Source organism: Arachis hypogaea, chromosome 19 (assembly GCF_003086295.3).
Source record: "Arachis hypogaea cultivar Tifrunner chromosome 19, arahy.Tifrunner.gnm2.J5K5, whole genome shotgun sequence".
Lineage (NCBI taxonomy): Eukaryota > Viridiplantae > Streptophyta > Magnoliopsida > Fabales > Fabaceae > Arachis > Arachis hypogaea.
In genome coordinates, this window is record NC_092054.1 from 91,307,785 (window position 1) to 91,331,462 (window position 23,678).

The 23,678-nt window shown below is 40.3% G+C and overlaps 1 non-coding gene across 1 annotated transcript; it reads right to left on the reverse strand.

Moving 5' to 3' along the window:
- Nucleotides 1-21,633: 21,633 nt before the first annotated feature.
- LOC112781932 (small nucleolar RNA R71) lies at nt 21,634-21,737 on the reverse strand. The gene has a single exon (XR_003192678.1). It is a non-coding gene; the product is annotated as a small nucleolar RNA R71 (small nucleolar RNA).
- Between the last annotated feature and the right edge of the window lie 1,941 nt (nt 21,738-23,678).

Genomic DNA, 23,678 nt, shown 5'->3' on the forward strand with positions numbered 1-23,678 from the left:
CCTCCTCTATGAGGGAAGTCCGTTCGTTCCTTGGCCATGCAGGTTTTTACCGGAGGTTCATTAAGTACTTTAGTAAGGTAGCTCTTCTCTTATCCAGATTATTGCAGAAAGATATTGAGTTCGAGTTCAGTGAGGATTGCAAACAAGCGTTTGATAAACTGAAGACTGCCCTGACTCAAGCTCCAATTGTGAGAGGACCTGACTGGAGCTAGCCATTTGAGATCATGTGCGATGCTTCCAACCATGCAGTAGGAGCAGCGCTGGCTCAGCATGAAGGTAAGGACCCCTTTGTAATTGCTTATGTGTCTAAGACTTTAGACGCCACTCAGTCTAATTACACTACTACTGAGAAAGAGCTTCTTGCTATTGTTTTTGCTTTGGATAAATTCCGAGCCTATTTACTTGGTACTAAAGTAGTAGTGTATTCAGACCACGTGGCTCTAAAGTATTTATTAGCTAAAAAGGAATCCAAACCAAGGCTTATACGTTGGATACTGCTACTATAAGAATTTGATTTGGAAATAAAGGATATGAGTGGTAACCAGAATTTAGTGGCGGACCACTTGAGTCGCCTTGAGCACATTAAAGATGAATCCACTCCTATAGTTGATAATTTCCCATTTGATAACCTGCAAGCAGTATCTGAGGTAGTCCCTTGGTATGCACCTGTAGCTAATTATCTAGTTAGCCGCATTTTTCCTCCAAACTTTACTAAGCATCAAAGAGATAAGCTGAAAAACGAGTCTAAATATTATATATGGGATGACCCATATTTATGGAGATGTGGCACTGACCAGGTAATTAGAAGGTGTGTACCTCAATCAGAACTCTAGTCCAACTTAGAGGCCTGTCACTCATCTGAGAGTGGAGGACATTTTGGCCCCCAAAGAACAGCTAGAAAAATCTTAGACTGTGGATTCTGGTGGCCTACTCTTTTTAGAGACGCTGCTGAATTTTGTAAATCCTGTTTCCCATGCCAAAAATTCGGTAATATATCCAAGAAGGATGAGATGCCTCAACAGATTATGCTTTTCTGTGAAATTTTTGATGTTTGGGGCATTGACTTCATGGGTCCATTTCCAAATTCTAATGGTTATTTTTATATATTGTTAGCTATAGATTACGTTTCTAAATGGGTGAAAGCAATTCCTACCCGCACTGATGATGCTAACACTGTTGTTTCCTTTGTGAGAAACCACATTATTTGTCGCTTTGGATCACCACGAGCAATCGTGAGTGATCAAGGCACCCATTTTTGTAACAGGAGACTAACAGGATTACTGAAGAAGCATGGGATAATTCATAAGGTAGCAACAGCCTACCATCCTCAGACTAACGGGCAAGCCGAGGTGTCTAACAGAGAGATAAAGCGCATATTGCAGAAGATAGTTAAACCTCATAGAAGAGACTGGAGCACCAGGCTACAAGATGCACTTTGGACATATAGAACAGCATACAAGACACCCATTGGGATGAGTCCCTTCTGCTTAGTTTATGGAAAAGCCTGTCATCTTCCAGTTGAAGTAGAGCACAAAGCCTTTTGGGCAGTAAAGGAGTGCAACATGGGATTTGAGAAAGCTGGAGCTGAAAGGAAGTTGCAACTGCAAGAATTGGAAAGCCTTCGCCAGGAAGCATATGAGAACTCACGACTGTACAAGGAAAAGATGAAGGTTGTACATGATCAGCACATCAAGAGGAAAGAGTTCTAACCTGGGGACTTAGTCCTCCTTTACAAATCTAGACTGAGGCTCATGCCAGGCAAGTTGAGATCAAGATGGGAAGGTCCCTATAGAGTAGAGAAGGCTGAGCCATACGGAGTTTTTCACCTAAGTCACCCTTCAAGCTTTGAACTCATCAAAGTTAATGGACATCGTCTGAAGCTATATCATGGTGAGAAGGTGACGAAAAACAAGGAGTTAGAAATCTTCCTCTTGGAGGATCCACTCACAGAAGAAGACTGAGCTAGTAGAGCGTCCAACTTAAGGACGTTAAAGCAAAGTGCTAGGTGGGAGACAACCCACCATGGTATGATCGTTCCTTTCTTTATTCTTAGTTTTCTTTTTCAATACCTCTTCTCATTATTAGCACATTTAGTTTGCATCTGCATTTGCATATTTTTAATTTAAAAAAATAAAAAAAAGGGAGAGCCGCGACGCGACAGCGTCGCCGACACGTCCGCGTCGCAGGTGGCTCAGAGAGAATAATAAATCGAACAGAGAGTCACGCGGGAGCGTGGCTGGAGGTGTGCCCCTGGCACAAATCACCTAACGCGACCACGTCGACCACGCAACCGTGTCATATGGGAAACATGCCTCCCACGCGTCCGCGTCACTCACGCGACCGCCTGCCCTGAAATTCGACGTAAAAAAGGGTGCACGACCGAAAGTTGTGCTACAGTGGTGCTGGACTGGTGCTGAATACACAAACCTTACCATGCAGGCGCATGGCTCACGCGTCCGCGTCATATCCCAAAGATGGCCACTCACGCGATCGCGTCAACCACGCGACCGCGTCACCTTAGATTTTGGCAATAATAAGTTTTGAACAGAGAGTTGTGCGAGCGCGAGGCTGCCCTCGCGCCAGTAGCACAAAACGCATTACGCGTCCGCGTGACCGACGCGACCGCGTCGATTAATTTAAGTGCAAGTCGCGTGAACGCGTCCCCCGTGCGTCCGCGTCGCTTGCGCCGCACAGCTTATCCTGATTTGCCAAATATCTTATCTTTCCCTTCCCCAAATCCTACTTTTTCTTTTCCCCCTCATTATTTTTTTCCCTTTCTTCTTGTTCCTTCTTTCTCGCTTTCTACTTTCTCTCTCTCACCACCATTAACAAGGTCTTTTTCTTCTTCTTCCCTCTTTACTTTCCTATTCTTCTTCTCAATTTATGTTTTCTTCTCCTTCTCTTTTTCTTTTTCCTTGCATTATCCATGTTTTCCTTTTCTTTCTTTTTCTTTTAATTGGTGTTAGATATTTAGTAGGGTCATTAGTATTCCTTTTGTTTGCTTGTGGATTATTCAGGAACTGTTTGACAATTATATTTTACTTTTTAAAAGTATTGCTTGCATTTATTTTCATAAGCTTATTTACCATACATGCTATGTGTTTGTGAAAACGCCCGTATGGCATTGTGCACTATTTTTGAATACTTTTATTCTCCTACTCTAAATGCTTGCTTTTCACAAAACCCTTTTTCATATCATATTAAATTAATATAATTATCATTACAAACAGATTGTTAGCATGAAAGACTTGGTAATCTAACTTGGACATTGAATGCTTGATCTATGCTACTCATGCCTTTGCCTGCATGCTAATAAACACCTTGCATTTAATTGTCCCCATATGCACTCGTTATATTTCCATTGTTGATTTTCCACATGTTGTCATGACCATGTGTTAACATCATTCATTTTTTTTAATGTGCATTACTTACTACCTTTCCCGTTCTCTTCCTTGCTCTATCCCTTGACATTTTGACATACTTTCTCTTTTCTCCCTTTTAGGATGGCCACCAAGAAAGGCAAGGGGAAAGCTGCTCCCAAATCAGCAGCAAGAAGAGGAACAAAACGAGCATTGGTGACAGAGCCTTCTTTGACTACAGTTAAACCCTCAACAAAAAGAATTAAGAGGATTATAAAGGTTGATGATAAAGAGAAAGCCTTCCCAGCAAAGGACACTGCACGATTTACCAGTCGCTACTGTGAGCAGATGTTCTCCATCCTGGCAGAAAGGAATTACAACAACGAATACCTTCTTCTCCTCCCAAACCATATTGCTGAATTTGTTGAGCCACAAATTGCACGAAGACAATGGGGCTTCCTACAGAGACAGCCACGGCAGGTCAATCTTTTCTGGGTTGTCGAGTTCTACTCCAACTTCCACCTGCCAACCCTACAGTCTGTCTATGTCCGTCAGAAGCAAGTCCCCATTACAGGCCATTCAACGAACCTTAGATCTTCCCCCTACTCCAGAAGGACTGGACGCATTTCAAAAAGTCACACTCAAGCGCCAGATGTACCAATTTGACTAGGACGCTGTTCTCAAAGTTATCGCACTACCTGGCAGTAGATGGATCTACGGATACCATCGTTCCCATCCTAAGGGAATATTGGCTTCCACACTCACCTTAGAAGCTCGCATATGGGCACAGATTATGTCCCATTACGTCTTTTTGAGCACCCACGAGTCCTCCTTCACTGCAGACATGGCCGTTCTACTATGGTGCATCCTTACAGACCAGCCTCTGAACCTACCAAGACACATCCGGAGTGCTATAGGACACGTACAAATTGCGGGCAACTTACCTTTTCCCACCTTGGTTTCAGATCTCGTCTCAGCCGCCGAAGTCTCCTACAGAGCTGGAGACACCAAAGTCATGCTTCCACGGGATGATCAGTACGTCCCTAATGGGAAATATATCATACCTTCAGCAGCCACTACAAGCCAGCCTACTGAACCGGTTGAAGAGATTCCTCCTTCAACACCACAAGCACCTACAACCACTCAACTGCTCCATCAGTTACTTGAAAGGTTAGATTGGCAGGAACACAAAGCGAAGCTAAGAGAGCACCGTAACAAGCACCGATTCACATACCTCAAGGAGCTACTTAAGGGAAAATTTAGAGACTCAGACACCCCGGACTCCACTTCCTTTACCAGCATAGGGAGCCATGACGGTCCCGACTGTGGAGATACTGCTACCAGCCCACCTTTGTTCCTGACAGATGGCACCGAGGACGGTGCAAAGCCTTAAGTGTGGGAAGGTCGGTCAGTACTTGACTTCCAGAGGTAATTTCTCTTCCCTAACACCAATAAAATAGGATATTTAGTTAGTTTTTCTTTTGTAGAATATGATAGATTGCATAGTAATAGATTAGTTGCATGCATGTTCTACTTGATTGAAAAGACAATAAGTTTCTTCTAAGACCCCATTTTTAGAACAAAATTTCACTAATTTTAATTAAAACTTTTATGTTAAATCTGCTTGAGGTTGTACTTGGAACATAGTTTTTGAGCTAAAGAACACACAACTTGTGAGACTTTGAGCCTTTATACATGGTTACATTATTTAACCATAATTATTTTATTCTTGTGTGTTTACTTCTCTATGATTGTAATTTATATTTTGTTTCATCCTATATGTCCAATGTTTAATATATCTATATGCTTGCATATGATTGAGGCCATTATTTGTTTAGCTCACTTATCCAAATTAAGCCTACCCTTGCAATTACCTTTGTTAGCCACTTTGAGCCTTTAAATCCCATTTGTTCTGCATTTTACCACATTACTAGCCTTAAGCGGAAAAACAATTTTATATCCTAATTGAATCTTTGGTTAGCTTAAGATAGAATTGTGTGTTAATTAAGTTTGGGAAATTATGGGAACAAAAGATAATAAGGGAATGTGTCATGATGATATAATGGGAATTTGGGTACCTACTCATGTGAAACTACAAGAATTAGAAATCTATGTGCATTGATAAGCTATGTTTATTTTTATGTTATGTAAAAAAAATCCAAAAAATATTCAATAATTAAATAAGGGGACAAAATTACCCTAATGTTAAGTTAAGAATTCAAAGATCAATGCATGTATGATAAAATTAAAATGAAAGTTGATACATGAGTAAGGAATGTGAAAGGAAATTTTGGGCAGCTAGGTATGAGATTTAAGTTATATATACATATGTGTGGGTTAAAGCTTAGGTTAATTAAAGATTCAATTTATAAAGCTTACTTAACCATATATGTATCCTTACCCTTACCTTGGCCCCATTACAACCTTGAAAAGACCTCATGATGTTTGCATTGGTATATTAAATGTTGTTGATTGGTTAGGTGAAAAACAAAAATTAGAAAGCATGATTAGAGAAGGATAGAGTGATTACCCTATACACTAGAGAGATTAGAGAATACATACATCATCAGTGAGGGTTCAATGCTTAAATTCTATGTTCCCTACTTTCATGAGCTACCTTCTTGCATTTTTTATCTGTTTTTACTGTATAAGAATTGAATTAGTGGAATTTGATTTGTGATTGTCTTGAAGAGCTTATTTACTTTTGACCAAGTGGACAAAAATCATATAGTTGCATTCACATATATAGGTTGCATTGCATTGCATGAGTTTTACATGTTCCTACTCATTTATTTTATCTCCTTCAACTAAGCATGAGGACATGCTAATATCTAAGTATGGGGAGGTTGATAAACCATTATTTTATGGTTTACATTGTGTTTAATTGTGTGGTTTTATCAAATTTTTACCCACTTATTCATTAAATAAGCATGCATTTAAAACTCCTTCCTAAAAATACTTAATGGTTGAAAACATGCTTCCTAGAGACTTTTAATTTTGTATTTTAATTCTCCTTTATTCCATTCGATGCCGTAATCTGTGTGTTGAGTGTTTTAGGCTTCATAGGGCATGAATGACTTGGAGATTAGAAAGGAAGCTTGCAAAAATGCAAGGAACACAAGAAATTAAGGAGATAACCAGCGAGAAGTGACGCGGGCGCATGGCTCACGCGACCGCGCGACATAGAGGAATTTGCAGTGACGCGGACGCATGGCTCACGCGACCGCATGAATTGGAAACTGCACAAGTGACGCGAAGGCGTGGACGATGCGCACGCGTGGCAAGGCAAAATGCTGGATGACACGAACGCCTGGATGACGCGATCGCGTGACGTGCACGATCTACAAAATTCACTGGGGCGATTTTGGGCCCTGTTTTGACCCAGTTTTCGGCCCAGAAAAGCATATTAGAGCCAGGGAACATGCAGAGACCAAAAGAGAACATTCATTCCACATAATTTTAGTTTTAGATATGATTTTTCCTCTCCTCTAGGTTTTCTCTCTACACATTGATAGTTCTTAGGCTTTTGATATTATTTCTTTTTGGATTGGGATATTGAGAAGAGTTATTACCTCCGTCAAGAATTCGTCATTCTAGTTTGTTTCCTTACTTGTCTCTTACTCTTCCATGTCTTTATTTATTCAGAATCACTATTGGATTATTTTTAGAATTTATTAATACAAGAATCATTTTTATTTTTAATTGATCTTTGATTATTATTTATTATGTCTTTCTTTATTTCCCTTTCTTATGTTATGGAGTTTACATTCATAACGAGCAAGTAGTTCCATAACTTGATTAGGAGTTGATTGAAAGGAGGACCTTGAGTTGGAATGCTCAAGAGAAAATTTGTAATTGGGTTTATTGTTGGATTGTCCTCTAGTCACTGACACTAATCCTTTCCAAGGGGAAGGATTAGAACTTGTGAATAGAAATAACTTTCCAACTTGCTTGACTTTTCTCTACCTAGTAAAGGGATAACTAAGCAGAACAACCTTTAATTATCAATTAATCTTGAGAGTACTCCAACAAGAATAGGGCTTCCAACTAATCTACTCCCAGTAAATGTTTTTATTAAATTACATAAATTCTCTAATTTAATTTCCTGTTTATCAACTCAAACCATTTTTGAAAACATTTGATTAATAAAATAGCACATCTTTCTGCAACTCGTTGGGAGACGACCTGGGATTCATACTCCCAGTATTTTGATTTTAATTTTTATTTTGTGACAACCCTTCTAAATTGATAAGTGGATCTTCGGTTGGTTAAGAACTGTACTTGCAACGTATCTCTTATAATAATTTCTTAACTCACCAATTTCCGCCACGTCATTCACGCCCTTACTCCTCTTGTTCCCTCAGCAGTTTGTAGAGCATGTTATTTTGAACTTGCTGTTCTTCTTTTAGTTGATCCACAGCTTCTTGCAGCTTGGTGACAGAGGCCTCTAGGCGGGTCCAGTAGTCAATCTGAGGGATTTCTGGGAGGAACTCCTGTGCCCTCCTTTTGATGGAGTTGTCTTGCACCTGTTGTCCTTCCATTGATTTTTTTGTGATTGGGTGCTCTACTGAGATATACTCATCCACTCCCATATTTACCCCAGCATCCTTGCATAGCAGAGATATTAAGCTTGGGTAAGCCAATTTAGCTTCTTTGGAGTTCTTGTTTGCAATTGTGTAGAGCTCACTCGAAATCAGATCTTCAACCTCCACTTCATTTCCCTGCATAATACAATGGATCATGACTGCTATTTTGAGGGTAACCTCAGAGCGGTTACTGGTGGGCAATATGGAACGCCCAATAAAGTCCAGCCAGCCCCTAGCGACTGGTTTGAGATCCCCTCTCTTGAGTTGATTTGGGACACCCTTTGTGTTGGTTGTCCACTTGGTTCCAGGGATGCATATATCCTTCAGAATTTGGTCCAAACGCTTATCTGATCTCACCATTCTCTTACTGATGGAATCCGGATCATCTTGTAGTTGCTACAGCTTGAAGATCTCTCTTATTTTGTCAATGTGGAAGTAAATAGCTTTCCCTCTGACCATGGTTCGAAAGGTGTAAAAGGTGATTCCGGCCCTTCTCTGCCTATCTGTTTGCCATACATTTACGTAGAATTCCTAAACCATGTTTCTTCCCACATTTGTCTCAGGATTAGCTAGGATTTCCCATCCCCTGTTTCGAATTTGCTCTTGGATCTCCGGATATTCGTCTTCCTTCAGATCGAAGTTAACTTCCGGGATCACTGATCTTAGACCCATTATTCTGTAGTAATGGTATGCATTTTCTTTTGTTAAGAACTTCTCCTGATTCCAAAGTGGTTTTAGAATATTCTCTTTCTTGCCTCTTGAGGTGGTTTGTTTCCCTTTAGGAGCCATGATCTTAGTGAGTCTTAGGTCAGTGATCATGCAAAGCACACCAAACGTAGAGGTTTGTTTGTCCGCAAGCAAAAGAAAGGAAAGGAGAGGAATAGAAGGAGAGGCAAGTTCGAATTGTGGAGGAGAGGGGGAGGCCGAGTTTGGATTTATAAAGGAGGGGGTGGGTTTGAAAGTTTTGAGAAAGATATGATAGAAGATATGATTTGTAAAAAGATAATTATGATATGCAAAAGATAAAATTTTAAATTTGAAAAGATAATAGGGGGATTTGAAAAAGATAGATTTAATTTTGAAAAGATAATATGATAGTTCAAAAAATATTTGAAAAGAATTTAAAAATATAGATGGATTTTGAAAAGATTTTTAAGAGGGGTTAAAGAAAAATGAAGAAAGATTTTTAGGATAAAGATATTTTTTTTTTTAATTTGAAATTGAAAGATGAGAGTTTGTAACATGTTTATGTAAGAAATTATGGATGAAATCATGAAAATTAAAAAAAAATACATTTGGAAAACAAAACTTCATCCCCTCCACAATCCGGGCGTTAAACGCCCAACTGCTGCATGTTTTGGGCGTTTAACGCCCCTCTGTAGCCTCTTTTGGGCGTTTAACGCCCAGCTGTTGCTTCTGACTGGTTTTAAACGCCAGAATTCCTTTGTCACTGGGCGTTTTTTTGAACGCCCAGGATGTTGCAAGTGTGGCGTTAAACGCCAGAATGGTACCTATTCTGGTGGCGTTTAACGCCCAGAAAGGTATCATTACTGGCGTTTTCTTGCCAGTGAGCTCCTTCTCCTTGTTTTGTACTCTGAATCCTTCTGTAACCCTGTGAACTTATGCAATTGATTCTTTACCTTGAAGATTATTTATATTAAAATCGTATAATTATTATTTAAATAACAAAATAGGCTTTGCTAATGGCTGAGTTGCCTCCCAGCAAGTGCTTCTTTATTGTCTTTAGCTGGACCTTGTTGTGCTTTTAATCTAGCTTCAGCTTTGAGCACTCTTGCTCAACATTGCCTTCAAGATAATGCTTGATTCTCTGTCTATTAACAATGAACTTCTTATTAGAATCAATGTCTTGAAGCTCCACATAGCCATATGGTGAGACACTTGTAATCACATATGGTCCCCTCCACCGGGATTTCAGTTTCCCGGGGAATAATTTGAGCCTAGAGTTAAACAGCAGAACCTTCTATCCTAGTTCAAAGACTCTAGATGACAGCTTTCTATCATGCCACCTTTTTGCTTTCTCTTTGTAAAGCTTGGCATTTTCGAAAGCAGTGAGTCTTAATTCCTTTAGCTCATTCAGCTGGAACAATCTTTTTTCTCCAGCTAATTTGGCATCAAAGTTTAGGAATCTGGTTGCCCAGTAGGCCTTATGCTCCAGTTCCACGGGCAGATGACAGACCTTACCATACACAAGCTGGTATGGAGAGGTCCCTATAGGAGTCTTGAATGCTATTTTGTATGCCCACAGAGCGTCATCCAAGCCTCTTACCCAATCCTTTCTACGGATACTTACAGTCCGTTCCAGGATTCTTTTTATTTCTCTATTTGAGACTTCAGCTTGCCCATTTGTCTGTGGATGATATGGAGTTGCCACCTTGTGGCTAATTCCATATCGGACCATAGCAGAGTAAAGCTGTTTGTTACAGAAGTGAGTGCCCCCATCACTGATTAGTGCTCTAGGGACACTAAACCTACTGAAGATATGTTTCTAGAGGAACTTCAGCACTGTTTTAGTATCATTGGTGGGTGTTGCAATGGCCTCTACCCATTTGGATACATAGTCGACTGCCACCAGAATATAAGTGTTTGAGTATGATGGTGGGAAAGGCCCCATGAAGTCAATACCCCATACATCAAACAGCTCAATCTCTAAGATCCCTTTTTAAGGCATGGCATAACTATGAGGCATGGCGCCAAAAACTTGGTGCACGAATTGTAGATCACACTTTTCACAACACGTACCACTAACCAGCAAGTGCACTAGGTCGTCCAAGTAATACCTTACGTGAGTAAGGGTCGATCTCATGGAGATTGTTGGCTTGAAGCAATCTATAGTTATTTTGTAATTCTTAGTCAGGAAATTCGTAATAAAACTGATTGGGTTTATGAAGAGTAAATAACATAAAATAAATAATACTTGTTATGCAATAATGGAGAACAGGTTGAGGTTTTGGAGATGCTCTGTCTTTTGAATCTCTGCATTCGTACTGTCTTCTTCTTCACGCACGCAGGGCTCCTTCCATGGCAAGCTATATGTTGGTGGATCACCATTGTCAATGGCTACCATCCATCCTCTCAGTAAAAATGGTCCAAATGCGTTGTCACCGCACGACTAATCATCTGTCGGTTCTCACTCATGTTGGAATAGAATCCATTAATTCTTTTGCGTCTGTCACTACGCCCAACACTCGTGAGTTTGAAGCTCGTCATAGTCATCCCTTCCCAGATCCTACTCAGAATACCACAGACAAGGTTTAGACTTTCCGGATCTCAGGAATGGCCGCCAATAATTCTAGCCTATACCACGAAGACTCTGATCATGAACCAGGAGGCTAAGAGATACACACTCAAGCAAGTGCAGATAGAACGGAGGTGGTTGTCAGGAACACGTTCATAGGTGAGAATGATGATGAGTGTCAGAAACACGTTCATGGTTCATCAGGGTGAAGTGTGAGTGAATATCTTAGAATAGAAACAAGCGTGATTGAATGAAAAACAGCAGTAATTGCATTAATTCATCGAAACACAGCACAGCTCCTCACCCCCAACCATGGGGTTTAGAGACTCATGCCATCAGAAATACAATATGAAATGTGTAAAATGTCATGAGGTCCATAGTTAGTCTTTAAAAGTAGTATTTATACTAAACTAGTAGCTAGGGTTTACAGAAAATGAGTAAACTAAGATGGATAGTGCATAAATCCACTTATGGGGCCTACTTAGTATGTGTTTGAGCTGAGCATTAAGCTTTACACATGTAGAGGCTTCTTTTGGAATTAAATGCCAGATTGCAACTTGTTTGTGGCGTTTAACTCTGGTTTGTAACTTGTTTCTGGCGTTTAACTTCAGAATAGGGCAGGAAGTTGGCGTTCAACGCCAGTTTGTGTCATCAAAACTCGAGCAAAGTATAAACTATTATATATTTCTGGAAAGCCCTGGATGTCTAATTTTCAATGCAATTAAGAGCTCGCCAATTGGGTTTCTGTAGCTCAGGAAAATCCATTTCGCGTGGAGCAGGGTCAGAATCCAACAGCATCTGGAGTCCTTTTTCAGCCTCTGAATCAGATTAAAGCTCAGATCCCTCAATTTCAGCCAGAAGATACCTGAAATCACAAAAAAACACACAAACTCATAGTAAAGTCTAGAAATGTGATTTTTGCATAAAAACTAATAAAACTATACTAAAAAGTAGCTAAATCTTACTAAAACTATAATGAAAATACCCCCAAAAAGCGTATAAAATATTCGCTCATCAGCGCCCTGCCCCTATCCCACCTTCTTTCTTATTTCTCTCTTCTTCCTTCTCCATCACCTCTCTTCTCTTCTTTCTTCTCCACAATCTACCACCTCCGTCTCCGGCTACTTACCAGCGACCACCACCACTTCCGGTGGCCCTACACCTCTTCTCTCCTTCTCTTTCTCACAAGAAGAGAACTTCACTTTCTTCTTTTATCCTTCTCAAGGTTCTACTTCTTCCATATCTCATCTATTACTTTCTTTGCATAATCTCTTCTTCTAGTTAGATTTTTCTTGTTGATTTACTTGTTTTCTCTTTTAGTTACATGATTATACTACTTGCTTTTTGTTTGCTTACTTTTCCTTTTCCTTGTTTTTCCATGGATGTTGAATTTGAGTTTTAATTTGCTTTAATAGATCTTCTTGTTATTTTTCATTATCTTTGTTAATAAGTGATGTTGTGTGATGATTGATATTTCATTTTGGGCTTCAAATTGGTTGAGTTTCTCATAATTGCTCATTGCTTAATAATTGCACACCAAATGTTCGAGGAAATGCACGAATGCCATTTTGGTTTATTTTAATCATGTATCTTCAATTTGGTGCTTTCTCCTCACTCACTTGTTGTCTTCTAAATGCATTGAGTCCACTTTGCTTATTACTTGCTAATTAGATACTCATTGAACATGACTTGCTCTTTCTTATGGATTCTTGAGATTATACTTCTCATGCTATTTTGCATGCTTCAATCCCTCTTGCATCCCATGCCAAGTGTTGTGACCCATGTCTCTATGATTACTTTGTTGCAGTATCTCTCTTGGGCACTATTTTTCACTTGCATATTTTTGTTGAGATGATTCTTTGGGTTTGATGCTTTCCTTTTTCCCTTCCTTTTTCAGGATGGCCACCAAGAAAGGCAAGGAGAAAGCTTCAAGGAAACCGGCCGCAAAGAGGGCACCCCAAAGGTCAAACTCTAAGGCGCACTCTTCATTAGGAGCCAAACCCCTATCTAAGAAGGCGAAGGCATCCGCTCCTATTGATGAGAACGAGAAGAGAAAACTGGCAAAGGATTCTTCAAAGTTCCCCAACCGCTTCTGTGAACTTATGTTCCCCGCCATGGTTGAGAGGAACTATCATGCTGAACATCTACTCGCTCCACCGGACAAGGTTACTCCTTGTATTTTACCCCGCATTGAACGGCGAGGATGGGAGTTCCTTCTGAGAAAACCACAAGAGGTCAACCTCTCATGGGTGGTAGAGTTCTACACTAACTACCATCTTCCCTCTCTTCAATCGGTATATGTGTGCCGGAAGCAAGTATCAGTTTCAGAAGAGGCTATTCAGCAAGTGCTTAATGTCTTACTAGAACCAAGTGACATGGATGGCTTCCAAGAGGTCTTACGTCAGCGAGAAAAGTTTGGATTTGATTGGGACTCGATCCTCCGAATCATTGCTGAACCAGAGACATTTTGGACCCATGGTCGATTCAGGATGAGGCCCAAGTGCATTGACGCACGTTTCCTCACTGTAGAAGTGAGAGCTTGGGCCCAGATCCTATCACACTATGTGCTACCTAGCTGGTGCACAAAATTGTGATCATCAATGGCGCCAACAACTTGGTACGCACAATTGTAATCTCAACTCTTTATCACAACTCCGCACAACTAACCAGCAAGTGCACTGGGTCGTCCAAGTAATAAACCTTACGTGAGTAAGGGTCGATCCCACGGAGATTGTCGGCTTGAAGCAAGCTATGGTCATCTTGTAAATCTCAGTCAGGCGGATTCAAATGGTTATGGAGAATTGATAATTAAAAGATGAATAAAATATAAAATAAGATAGAGATACTTATGTAATTCATTGGTGAAAATTCCAGATAAGCGTATGAAGATGCTTTGTTCCTCCTGAACTTCTGCTTTCCTATTGTCTTCATCCAATCATTCATACTCCTTTCCATGGCAAGCTGTATGTTGGGCTTCACCGTTGTCAATGGCTACCTCCCGTCCTCTCAGTGAAAATGGTCCAAATACGCTGTCACCGCATGGCTAATCATCTGTTGGTTCTCGATCATGTTGGAATAGGATCCATTGATCCTTTTGCGTCTGTCACTACGCCCAACACTCGCGAGTTTGAAGCTCGTCACAGTCATCCCTTCCCAGATCCTACTCGGAATACCATATACAAGGTTTAGACTTTCCGGATCTCAAGAATGGCTGCCAATAATTCTAGCCTATACCACGAAGGTTTTAATCTTAGATTAGAAACCCAAGAGATACACATTCAAGCTTGTTTGCATGTAGAACGGAAGTGGTTATCAGGCATGCGTTCATAGGTGAGAATAGTGATGAGTGTCACATAATCATCACATTCATCATGTTCTTGTGTGTGAATGAATATCTTAGAGAAGAAATAGGCTTGAGTTGAATAGAAAAACAATAGTACTTTGCATTAATTCATGAAGAACAGCAGAACTCCACACCTTAATCTATGGTGTGTAGAAACTCCACTGTTGAAAATACATAAATAAAAGAAGGTCTAGGCATGGCCGAATGGGCAGCCTCCCAAAGAGGGTTCAATCATCAAAGCATGATTAAAAGATTGATTGAAAGATGAAAATACAATAGCAAAAGTTCCTATTTATAGAAAACTAGTAACCTAGGGTTTACAGAAATAAGTAAATGATGCAGAAATCCACTTCCGGGCCCACTTGGTGTGTGCTTGGGCTGAGCATAGAAGCTTCCACGTGTAGAGACTTTTCTTGGAGTTAAACGCCAGCTTGGGTGCCAGTTTGGGCGTTTAACTCCAGTTTTTATGCCAGTTCTGGCGTTTTGACGCCAGAATTTTTATGCTGACTTGGAACGCCGGTTTGGGCCATCAAATCTCGAGCAAAGAATGGACTATTATATATTGCTGGAAAGCCCAGGATGTCTACTTTCTAAAAAAATTGAGAGCGTGCCAATTGGGCTTCTATAGCTCCAGAAAATTCACTTCTAGTTCAGGGAGGTCAGAATCTAACAGCATCTGCATTCCTTTTTCAGTCTCTGAATCAGATTTTTGCTCAGGTCCCTCAATTTCAGCCAGAAAATACCTAAAATCACAGAAAAATACACAAAATCATAGTAAAGTCCAAAAATGTGATTTTTATTTAAAAACTAATAAAAATATAATAAAAACTAACTAAAACATACTAAAAACTACCTAAAAATAATGCCAAAAAGCGTATAAATTATCCGCTCATCACAACACCAAACATAAATTGTTGCTTGTCCCCAAGCAACTGAAAATCGAATAGGATAAAAATAAGAGAATATACAATGAATTCCAAAAACATCTATGAAGATCAGTCTTAATTAGATGAGCGGGGCTATTAGCTTTTTGCTTCTGAACAGTTTTGGCATCTCACTTTATCCATTGAAGTTTAGAATGATTGGCATCTATAGGAACTCAGAATTTAGATAGTGTTATTGATTCTCCTAGTTCAGTATGTTGATTCTTGAACACAGTTACTTTATGAGTCTTGGCCGTGACCCTAAGCATTTTGCTTTCCAGTATTACCACCGGATACATAAATGCTACAGACACATAACTAGGTGAACCTTTTCAGATTGTGACTCAGCTTTGCTAGAGTCCCTAATTAGAGGTGTCCAGAGCTCTTAAGCACACTCTTATTGTTTTGGACCACGACTTTAACCGCTCAGTCTCAAGCTTTTCACTTGACACCTTCACGCCACGAGCACATGGTTAGGGACAGCTTGGTTTAGCCGCTTAGGCTAGGATTTTATTCCTGTGGGCCTTCCTATCCACTGATGCTCAAAGCCTTGGATCCTTTTTATTTTACCTTTGCCTTTTGGTTTAAAGGGCTATTGGCTTTTTCTGCTTGCTTTTTCTTTCTCTTTTTTCTTCTTCTCTTTTTTTTTCTTTATTTTTTGCCTCTTTTTTTCGCATATATTTTTTTTTGCAAGCTTTTCACTGCTTTTTCTTGCTTCAAGAATCAATTTTATGATTTTTCAGATTATCAATAACATTTTTCCTTTTTTCATCATTCTTTCAAGAGCCAACAATTTTAACATTCATGAACAAGTTCAAAAATATGCACTGTTCAAGCATTCATTCAGAGAAACAAAAAGTATTGCCACCACATCAAAATAATTAATCTGTTTTAAAATTCGAAATTCATGTACTTCTTTTTCTTTTTCAGAAAACATTTTTCATTTAAGAAAGGTGATGGATTCATAGGACATTCATAGCTTTAAGGCATAGACACTAAGACACTAATGATCATGTAATAAGACACAAACATAAATAAAACATAAAGCATAATTTTTGAAAAACAGAAATATAAGAATAAGAAAATTAAAGAACGGGTCCACCTTAGTGATGGCGGCTTGTTCTTATGGAGTGCTTGAGCTCCTCAATGTCTCTTCCTTGCCTTTGTTGCTCCTCCCTCATGACTCTTTGGTCTTCTCTAATTTCATGGAGGAGGATGGAATGCTCTTGGTGCTCCACCCTTAGTTGTCCCATGTTGGAACTTAATTCTCCTAGGGATGTGTTGATTTTCTCCCAATAGTTTTGTAGAGGAAAATGCATCCCTTGAGGCATCTCAGGGATTTCATGATGAGGAATTTCCTCATTCTCTTGTCCATGAGTGGGCTCTCTTGTTTGCTCCATCCTTTTCTTAGTGATTGGCTTGTCCTCATCAATGAGGATGTCTTCCTCTATGTCAATTCTAGCTGAATTGCAGAGGTGACAAATGAGATGAGGGAAGGCTAACCTTGCCAAAGTAGAGGACTGGTCTGCCACCTTGTAGAGTTATAGGGATATAACCTCATGAATTTCTACTTCCTCTACAATCATGATGCTATGGATCATGATAGCCCGGTCTATAGTAACTTCAGACCGGTTGCTAGTAGGAATGATTGATCGTTGGATGAACTCCAACCATCCCCTAGCCACGGGCTTGAGGTCATGCCTTCTTAGTTGAACTGGCTTCTCTCTTGAATCTCTCTTCCATTGAGCGCCCTCTTCATAAATGTCTATGAGGACTTGGTCCAACCTTTGATCAAAGTTGACCCTTCTAGTGTAGGGGCGTGCATCTCCTTGTATCATGGGCAAGTTGAATGCCAGCCTTACATTTTCTGGACTAAAATCTAAGCATTTCCCCCGGACCATTGTAAGCCAATTCTTTGGGTCCGGGTTCACATTTTGATCATGGTTCTTGGTGATCCATGAATTGGCATAAAACTCTTGAACCATTAAGATTTCGACTTGTTGAATGGGGTTGGTGAGAACTTCCCAACCTCTTCTTCAAATCTCATGTCGGATCTCCGGGTATTCACCCTTTTTGAGCTTGAAAGGGACCTCAAGGATCACCTTCTTCTTGGCCACAACTTCATAGAAGTGGTCTTGATGAACCTTTGGGATGAATCTCTCCATCTCCCATGACTCGGAGGTGGAAGCTTTTGCCTTCTCTTTCCTCTTTCTTGAGGTTTTTCCGGCCTTTGGTGCCATAAATGGTTATGGAAAAACAAAAAGCAACGCTTTTACCACACCAAACTTAGAAGGTTTGCTCGTCTTCGAGCAAAAGAAGAAAGAAAAGAGTAGAAGAGGAAGAAATAGAGGAGATGGAGGGGGTTTAGTGGTTCGGCCAAGTGGGGTAAGTAGTGTGTATGGTGTGTGAAAATTAAGGAGTGAAGATGGGTTTATATAGGGGTGGAGAGAGGGGTAGGGTTCGGCCATGTATAGGTGGGTTTGGGAGGGAAAGTGGTTTGAATTTGAATGGTGAGGTAGTGGGGTTTTATGATGGATGGATGTGGATTGGTTAAGAGATCATGGAAAAGAGGGTAGGATTTGATAGGTGAGGGGTTTTTGGGGAAGAGGTATTGAGCTGATTGGTGAAGGATATTTGGGGAAGGGTGTTATGGGAAGGTGTGAAGAAGAGAGAAAGAGATGAGGTAGGTGGGGATCATGTGGGGTCCACAGATCCTGAGGTGTCAAGGATTTCTTATCCCTGCACCATATTGGCGTGTAAACGCCCCCTTGATTGCCAATCCTGGCGTTAAACGCCAGGTTGCTTCCTATTTCTAGCGTTTAACGCCAGCTTTTCTCCCCTTTCTGGCGTTTAAATGCCAGCTCTGTGCCCATTTCTAGCGTTAAATGATGCCAAGGCATCATAGGCTAGTTTCACTAGCAATTTTCTGTTAGTTTTAGTTGTTTTATGCATTTTCTTGAGCTTAAAGTAACCAAAAATGGGTAAATGAAGAACAAAGTAATGAACCATCCAAACAATATGATTTTGATGCAAATTCCATGAGTTTTAGTTATATTACTTAAATGCTATGAATGAAAGATTTCTCATGAAATTTTGCAAGACTTTGATGCAATTGTTTGGATGATTTCAGGGAAGAAGAGGCTAAGAAAGGAAGCAACAAAATCAATAAAGGAAGCTTGTATATAACATGTGGAGTTTAAGTTCCAGTTTAAGCCTAAACTGGAGCTTAAACGCCAAAATCATGAAGGATAAGAAATGCTGGGATTGAAGTTTAACCTCCAGTTTGACCTCAAACTGGAGGTTAAACGCCAGAATGAAAAGCCTCACTTAAGGAGCATTCCACGTTTAACCTCCAGTTTGACCTCAAACTGGAGGTTAAACGCCAGAATGAGTAAGCCACCCAGGGAGGAGTTCCACGTTTAACCTCCAGTTTGACCTCAAACTGGAGGTTAAACGCCAGAACCAGGAAGAGTACCAGGGGCCATTCCACGTTTAAGCTCCAGTTTGACTCAAACTGGAGCTTAAACGTGTTCGATAGTTTCTCCACTCCAGGGTTGCTCTCTCCAAGCTTCCACGTTTAACCTCCAGTTTGACCTCAAACTGGAGGTTAAACGTGTTCGATAGTTTCTCCACTCCAGGGTTGCTCTCTCCACCTCCACGTTTAACCTCCAGTTTGACCCCAAACTGGAGGTTAAACGTGTTCGACACCTCCAGGGCCACCATTCCAAGCTTCCACGTTTAACCTCCAGTTTGACCTCAAACTGGAGGTTAAACGTGTTCGACCTCCAGGATGCCTCATTCCTTTTCCACGTTTAACCTCCAGTTTAACCTTAAACTGGAGGTTAAACGTGTTCGACTACATTACTCTCCAGGGCTACCATTCTTCCATTTCCACGTTTAAGCTTCAGTTTAACCTTAACTGAAGCTTAAACCTGCTTTTACAAATGGCCTCACTGGAAGTATCTGGCGTTTAAGTTGCAGTTTAAGCTTAAACTACAACTTAAACGCCACTCTTGAAAAGGGTTTCTGGGCCAAAAATATTGTGATTTAAGTTAGTCTTTGAGCACAATTATTAACTTAAACTTACTTTGGTATGAAACCCAATTGAATATCATGGTTTATGGGATTGGGCCTGAAGGATTGATGAGTTTGAAATCTCAATTTGTTGAGTCATGTGTCATTATTTGATTATCACTAAGTTGGCTCAATAAATGTTACAGGACTTGGATCAACAACCTCATCAAGATTATGGATCATAAACCCAAGGCAAAAGGAAAGCAAGGAGAGGCCTCAAAGCCCAAGAAGCACAACTGAAGCTCAATATAGAAAGTGTATAAATAGGATAGAAGTTAAGTTAGAGAGGATTTTTACTTTCACTTGGAGCTAGTTTTTCCTTTTCTTTGTAATTGAATTCAGAGCTATGATTCACTAAACCCCCTCTCATTGGGTTAGGGAGCTCTATTGTAATTCAATGAATCAATAATAGTTTATCTTCTTCTTCAATCTTTTCTCTTGAATTTTGTTAGAAAGCTTCTCGATCTAATTCCATTGAGTAGTTGTCTTGGGAAAGAGACTACTCATACTTGGAATCCTTCGGAGCCTTGGGAAAGGAATGGAGGATTCATGCTAGAGAAGCTTTCTCACAGTGGATTGGATTGGGGTTTGGATGGATATTGTGACATGTAATCCTACCAAATTGTGGTTCATGAAATTGTGTGGTATAATCAGTGATCAAGCATCATCTCTTCTTATGAACATTTAAACCAAGGGATTGGGAATTTGTTTGTTTTTAGAGAGCATTGGTGAGCCAAGGAATTGGGATCCAATCATATAAGATTGCCAAGCAAAATTCAATGAATGCATTGGTTGAGGAAGAGATATACATGTTTTGATTCGGAGATTTCAATATCTCCTAAACCCAATGAATTCCCCATTTCTGATTTTCACTTTCTCTTTACATTCTGCAATTCAATTCTTGCAATCACCCCCATTCCCTTTTAATTTCAGCAATTTACATTCTGCTCTTTAATTCATGCAATTTAAGATTCGGCCATTTAATTTTCTTGTCATTTACTTTTCCCGCCAATTTTACATTCCGCAATTCTCATCTCAATTCTTGATTCCGCTCAACTAGAACACACTTCTAATCCGAATTGCTCAATCAACCAATCCTTGTGGGATTCGACCTCACTCTATTGTGAGTTTTTACTTGACGACGATAACCGGTGCACTTGCCGGAAGAAATTTTGCCGATCGTGCAATTTCCTAAATCGTAGCATAACTAGTTTATGTGCATCAAGTTTATGGCGCCGTTGCCGGGGATTGGTTTTCGATTGACAATTCTCAAATTGGAAGCTAACTAGATTGAGCAATTTTCTCTTGCTTTGTTAATTCTGTTCTAGATATTTGTTGAATTTTAATTTCTGCACTTGGTTACATGCTTTCCTTCTTTATGCCTTTAAATTCATGCAACTAACTCACTGACTCACTAACTGTTTGATTTAATTCCTCAATTGATCTAACCATACTCTTCCATTAACCAAGAGTATTTTACTTGTTTGTGTTTGAGCTGTGTTCTTGTATGACAGGTAGGAGAGGAGAGACATCAACTCCTCCATATACCGAACCGGAAAGGACCCTTCATAGACTTAGAAGGGAAGCAAGAGGGAAGAGAGTAGTGGGAGAAGAGGAATCTGAAGGAGAATCTGAGGACAATTTTGAGGAAGCTCTAGATCTCAACATGGATAGAGAAGTTCACAACCATGAGAGAGCTGATGGAAACAATGCCATTCCTGAGAGGAGGGTTCTTAGTTCATACATAAACCCAACCTCTGGGAATTGTGGTAGTAGCATCCAGAAACCACCCATTCAGGCCAACAATTTTGAGCTCAAGCCACAGCTAATATCATTGGTGGAAAATCATTGTTCCTTTGGAGGAAATGCTAATGAAGACCCAAACCAACATCTCACAAAATTCCTGAGAATTTGTGACACTGTGAAGTCCAATGGAGTCCAGGAAGATGCCTATAAACTGCTCTTGTTCCCATTTTCACTTAGGGACAAGGCAGCTAAGTGGCTGGAATCATTCCCAAGGGGGAGTCTAACCACATGGGATGAGGTGGAAGGCAAGTTTCTGGCACGTTTCTACCCTCCACAAAAGGTCAATAGGCTTCGATCTGAGGTCCAGACTTTTAGACAACAAGATGGTGAAACTCTCTACGAGGCATGGGAGAGATTCAAGGACTTGACAAGGAAATGCCCACCAAACATGTTCCATGATTGGGTGCAATTGCACATCTTCTATGATGGGCTCTCTTATGAATCAAGGAAGGCTGTAGACCATTCATCAGGAGGTTCATTGAACAAGAAAAAGACCGTGGAAGAAGCCATTGAAGTGATCGAGACAGTGGCTGAGAATGAATACTATTATGCATCAGAAAGGCACAACACTAAGGGAGTCATGGAGCTGAACCATGTTGATACAATTCTAGCCCAAAACAAGGTGTTTGCCAAGCAACTAGCAGAGCTTACCAGGCAATTAGAAACAAAGCAAGTGGCTGCAATACACACACAAGATCAAGAGGAAGTAGGCATTGAAGGAGGTGATTGGGAAGAGGCCAATTATGTGGGAAACCAACAAAGGCAATCATATGATCCACACTCCAACACTTACAACCCAGGCTGGAGAAACCACCCAAACTTTGGGTGGGGAAACCAACAAACCCAACCACAAAACCACAAACCTTACAACCACAACCAACAAAACAATTCCACATACCAAAACTCCAACCAAAGATCATACCAAGCCACACAACACACTTACCCCCAATCGTCATACCATGACCAAAGTAATCAACCTACCCAACCCAATCCTAACCAACAATTTCAAGATCAATTAAACCGGATGGAAGGAATGATGGCAACCATGAGTCAAGACATAATTGAATTGAAAAGCTTCAGGGATGATGTGAGGACTACCTTAAGAAACCATGGTGAAAAACTCAAATGGATGGAATCTCTAGTAGGAGAGCTATCTCGACAGGCCCCCAAATCAACTGCAGTGTTCCCTAGTGACACAGAAAAGAATCCTAAAGGGGAACAAAAGAGAGTAAGATGGGAAGAATGCAAGGCCATCACCGTATTGAAGGAAGTCTCAGAAGAAGGAATCAGGCCCTCAGAGCACGAACCAGAAATCTTGAAAGAAGGTGTGGAAGAAGTTAGGCAGGAAGGTGGAACTGAGCAAGCCAAGGAACTGCAAAAAGGCATGATGGAAATATACCAACCAAAAGCACCATTTCCTGAAAGGTTAGGAGGAGGTGAAAAAAAGAAAACCTATTCAAGGTTTCTAGAGACATTTAACTCTCTTCATGTCAATATTCCTTTTCTTGAGATTCTTCATCAAATGCCCACACACATCAAGTATTTAAAGGAATTGTTAAGCAAGAAAAGAGTTTTGAAGGGAGGACAAACTGTAACAATGAACAAAGAATGCAGTGCTCTCATCAAGAAGGACACCCTCTCTAAGAAAACGGACCCAGGAAGTTTTCATATCCCTTGCATCATTGGGGAAACAAAAATTGACAGAGGATTCTGTGATCTAGGAGCTAGCATAAATGTGATGCCTCTAACTCTTATGAAGAGGCTACAACTGAATGAGGTGAGATCCACTGATGTAATCATACAACTGGCTGACAAAACTCAGAAGCAAGCTGAAGGGGTAGTTGAAAATGTGCTGGTGAAAGTGGGAGATTATTACTTCCCCACAGACTTTGTCATTGTGGACATGGAGGAAAGCTATTTGCACCCTATAATTCTGGGCAGACCATTTCTAGCCACTACTAGAGCACTCATAGATGTAGAACAAGGAGAACTAATTCTGAGAATACATGATGAACAGCTCATTTTCAAAGTCTTCAAACCTGCATCTGAGCCTGAACCAGAATCTGAAAAGCCTAAAGATGATAGTAGCTATCCGTGTTTGGAGGAAAGTAATCCAGCAGCTGAGACTCTAAAACAGTCATTGGAAGGCAAACAAGAGTTGCAAGAGTTAGAGCCACAAGAATCAGTGGAAACAGATCAGAAGGATCCTCCTGACATAAAGGGCAATGAAGAAATCCTCAAGAGAAAGGGAAGAGTGATAGGGAGATTGCCAAGAGGATGGAGAAACAAGAAAATTCCCACTGAAGGTTTTTCTCCAGGAGATAAAGTGAT